Source organism: Petaurus breviceps, unplaced genomic scaffold, assembly GCF_028583685.1.
Source record: "Petaurus breviceps papuanus isolate PSGF00001 unplaced genomic scaffold, PetGlider_PUasm1.0 90210, whole genome shotgun sequence".
NCBI classification, from domain to species: Eukaryota; Metazoa; Chordata; class Mammalia; order Diprotodontia; family Petauridae; genus Petaurus; species Petaurus breviceps.
In genome coordinates, this window is record NW_027187198.1 from 8,376 (window position 1) to 12,878 (window position 4,503).

The following is a 4,503-nucleotide window of genomic DNA, read 5'->3' on the forward strand; positions in this document are numbered from 1 at the left end:
GGGTGGAAGGGCCTGAATGGGAGGGGCACAGTCAGGCTTGGGGGTGGAAGGGCCTGAAGGTACAGAGGTAGAAGGGCTTTCAAGGCTGGGCAGCCACACTGCAGGAGGGAATTAGACCAAAAGGTCTCCTAGAGTCAACCACAAGATCCTGCATCTCAAGCTGGGAGAAGCCTTAGTCACCATCCATTTCAACCTCCTTATTTTTCAGATGTAGACACTTGAAGTTTGAAAGATTGCCCTTGACTTTCCCAAGGTCACCGGGGCGATAAGTTCGTCAGAGCCTGAAGTTCTATAGTTGTGGGTTTTTCCCCCTGGCTATGATTTAAGGTCAGAGAACATGGGTTCATATCCTGACTCTGCCATTCTTAAACTTGTGTGGCCTTGGGCAAATAACCAAGTTCCTCTGGGCCTCAGTTCCCTTATCCCTAAGATGAGGGGCAATTTGTATTTTAGGGGCCCTTCGAGCACAGACATTTGGCAGTTCAGTGGAAAGAGTGTGTGCACCTGAGTCAGAGAACCTGGGTTCAAATTCTACTGTTTCCTATCTATGTTGGATACCTTGGGCAAGTTTCTTACCCTCTCTAGGCCTCAGTTTCCTCATCTGTAAAATGAGGAAGTTGGCCCCTGAGGTCCCTTCCGGCTCTGATCCGATAACCTCGAATAGCCTCTTGGCCTGCCTTGAGCTTCATTGAGGGCAGAACCTCACAAGATGATCAAATCCCAAACATGGGAGGGATTTTAGGCCACCTGCTTTACTCCATTCCTGACCAAGAGTCCCTTCAGACACACTACTAACAACTCCAACAAGGGAGAATCCTTCACCTGCCCTTCTATTGCACAGCGTTAATCGTTAGGGAGGTTGATTTTTTACCCTTCCAATGTAAGCTTTGGTTAGACTTCAGGGATAGCGGGCCTGAGTTCTCTGCCTGCAGGTTCTTTTCAATCCTTGTTCAAATTTCCCCCTCTCCCTTTCTCTCATCATTTCAAACAGGGGTGTGTTGATTCTTTAATTTTCAGTGGGAACATTGACAGCTTGGAAATTGGCAAATTACAAATAGGTTATGATTGATTACTTTGCCAATTAGCTCTAAGAAAATGATAGAAGATAATGCAGATTAAACTTAAAAGTGTCTCCTGATTCCTTTTTTCTCCCAGAGAGTTTAAGCATTTACCAGTATGCTGCTGATTTTGGCCCTCCCTCCTCCTTTTCTATCTCCCTCTGTCTCTTCCATAACAAGAGGAGGTGGAATGATGTGGGCCTGGGAAGGGGGGCTGTTTTTCATCTACTGGGGCAGAAATCCAGGAGCTGAAAGCTGACTGCAGGTCAAGAGAACATTGGGAAAGAAAAATCCTAATAGATCATACTTACAAAGCACTTAGCATACATTATTTCATTGGATTCTTTCTACTCCTGTGATAGCAAGCAGGGCAGGAATTGTACAGATGTGGAAACTGAGTCTTAGAGGGACAAAGTCAGGTTGATGGCAGAGCCAGGCCTGGGCCTATAGGTCTTCCAGCTCCAACCTTATGCTCCTTGCATCTAGCTAGGCCACCGCCATATTCCTAGAACCGCACAGGAAGGGACTAGCCATGGACATGGCTGTTTAATTCCTTCTCTGCTGTGCAGAGCACTCCTGGGTAGCCTGGTCCATTCTGAGGGTGCCCTTAGCCAGGAGGGTGTGCTATCGGCTGCATGGGGCCGAGGGTGAGGGAGGAGAAGTGCAGTGGGGGAGATGCCATCTTTTTTCCCTTGGGGTCTTCTTCCTCCTTGGCCATCACCTCAGAGGCCCAGATAGTGCAGCATGTATCCTTTAAATGCCTTTACCCATCACAGGTTAATCAGTGGTTGCAGTCATGGGTGGGGTGAAGAGAGAGCTTTCAATGTGTGGCTCCTCCCTTTGAGGTTCCTTCCATTAAAGAAACAAGTTTGGCTGGTCTTGGGCCCCTGGGGTTTTTACCTCAGGGCCCCTTGAAAAATCCTAGGAAGGACTGTCCCGGCAGAGTCTCTCTACCCCTGGGGATGGGAGGTGTGAGTCCTGCCCCACCCTTCCCCACCCTGGTCCTGCTTCCCCCTGGAGACCTGCAGGCTCTTTCATCCACAGAACTCCAAAGAGCTTCACTGGGTCCTGAGAAGCATCGTTAACCTGGTTTTATAGAAAAACAAGCCCAGGTTCAAGGAAGCAGAGGCTTGGATCTAGGTCTCCAAGCAGCTCATTAATGGAGCTGGGAATTTAGAGCCTGGGATTGTGGCCAAGGTCATGGCTCATGTGTGGCTCATGGGCATTGTCCTGATGGCCTAGGAGGTGACCCAAACTCTGCATGCTTTTACAGGGGAAGTAGAGTATAAAGAATGTCCAATGCTCTTGGAGATTGTCTGATGGGCACCAGGGTTTGGAGGGACCATTTGGAGGGGAACTGGGCTTTATTTCTTGGCCTTGTCACTAGGTAACTGTGTGATGATGGTGGAGCCCCTGCCCCTCTCTGAGACTCAATCTCCTCTTTTGTAAAATGAGAGGGTTAGACTAGCCAGACCCTTTCAGCTCTGGGTCCTCACCTGCTGTGGGAAGGTCATCCTACCCAAGAAGATCTTGAAGTGGCAGTCATTCATTCTGTTCCCTGGGGGAAGCACACTGGAGGAGCAGTGGCACCCAGGGTGAGCTCTTTTCCTAATGGGATTGGGAGGAGGGAAGCTGAGTCCTGGGAGATAGGTGCCATGGTGATGGGACCCTAGAAAGGGGCCACAGGACCGTGGATTGAGAAATGGGATGGGCCTTACAAGGGTCTAGTCTAACCCCCTCATTTTAAAGATGGGGAAACAGAGGCTGAGAGAGACAAAGCATCTTGTGTGTGATTACTAAGAGTCAAAGGCAGGATTTAAACTCAGATCTCCTAGATGCTAATGCCAGCATTTTAACCAATATACCAGGCTGGGCAAGAACAAAGGCCAGCACAAGCCTAGAGAAGACCACAACCATGGGGCCCAAGGAAGGTCTCCAGACCATAGAAGGTAGAAGCAAACCCCACCCTGCCCAAGCCTGTCACCTCTTGCTGGGACTGACTTGGAGTTCTAGTTGCCCCAGCCTGGTTAAGACTTTGGACAGATCCATTAGCCCTGGCTTTTCTCTATCCAGAATGCTTGTTGACACAGAAGGAGCCCCTTCACCTCATTGGGGCTCAGCCACTGAGATTCCTGGAGGTGGCTTTTATCCCTCCCCTTTAACCATCCCTTGGCCTGACTCCATGGACTCAGCCTGCCTTGTAACTCAAATCCTCGCTGCTCAGCCCTCAGCTGCCTGACTCGTCTCTTTTGGCCCTGAACCTCCCTGGTGGGCTCTCCTAAAATTACCTCTAAGCCATGATCTGGAGATTATGGCACAATCTGAGATCGAGCTCCCAAAGAACACATTGTGCTGTCTTCCTCTTTCACTGCTAAGTTCATTCCAATTCCAGGTTTCAAGAAGGGCTATTGGTAATGGGGGTGAAGTGAGGGTAGGGCCCTCCAGGGAGGGAGAGTGGAACTGGGGCACCTTATGCACAATTCCAGGTCACTGATCCCCAAACCCTTTACACAGGCTTTCTAGAGATCAGTTTACCCTTGAGAAAAAGCCTTATTGCCAAGGTCATGCAGGGAGTCAGCTGCAGCTCTGGGGCCAGAGCCCAAGACTTGGCATCTGAATGGGTTCGAGTCCAGACTGTAGCACAGCTCACTGTGCAACCTTGAACCTTCAGGCTGGGTATTTTGGTACCTGCTGCTAGGGGAGGTTGAGGCTGGGGAGCTCCGAGCTGGCCCAGCACCATCATGGTCATCATCTAGGAGCAGAGGGCTATCAGGCTGCATGGGATGGATGGACTGGCCCCAAGAGCCGGGATCAGTGCTGGGATGGCTTCCATCCCAGGCCAGATAGCAGCACCTGGACTCAGAAAGGAAAGCCATCTCTTTATAACCCTGGATCTCAACTTCTGCATCTATAAAATGGATCCCATTTGTACTCACAAAGGCAGAGTGAAGTGAGGAGCAGAAATTACTATTATTAACAGAACCAGGAAGGCCTGGGTTCAAATCCTACCTCTGACATGAGCTAGCTCTCAGTGTTGTATGTAGGCAGAGCAGATCTGCTAGCTACTCCTGAGGATGAAATGAACTCACCCAGAAATCCTTTAGACTAAGGGTTCTTAAACTGGGGTCCTGAGTTCAAATCTGGCCTCAGACACTTACTAGTGTGTGACCCTTCACCCTGTTTGCCTCAGTTTCCTCATCTGTAAAATGTGCCGGAGAAGGAAATCCAGTATCTTTGCCAAAAAAATCCCAAATGGGATCAAGAAGAGGTTGGACAGGACTGAACTCCAACTGCATTTACATAGCACCTACTATGGGCTAGGAAATGTGCTGAATGCTTTACCAGTATCCTCTCCTTTAATTCTCACAATGACCTGGGGAGGCAGGTGCCATTATTATCCTTATTTTACAGATGAGGAAACTGAGGCAAACAGGGGTGAAGCGAC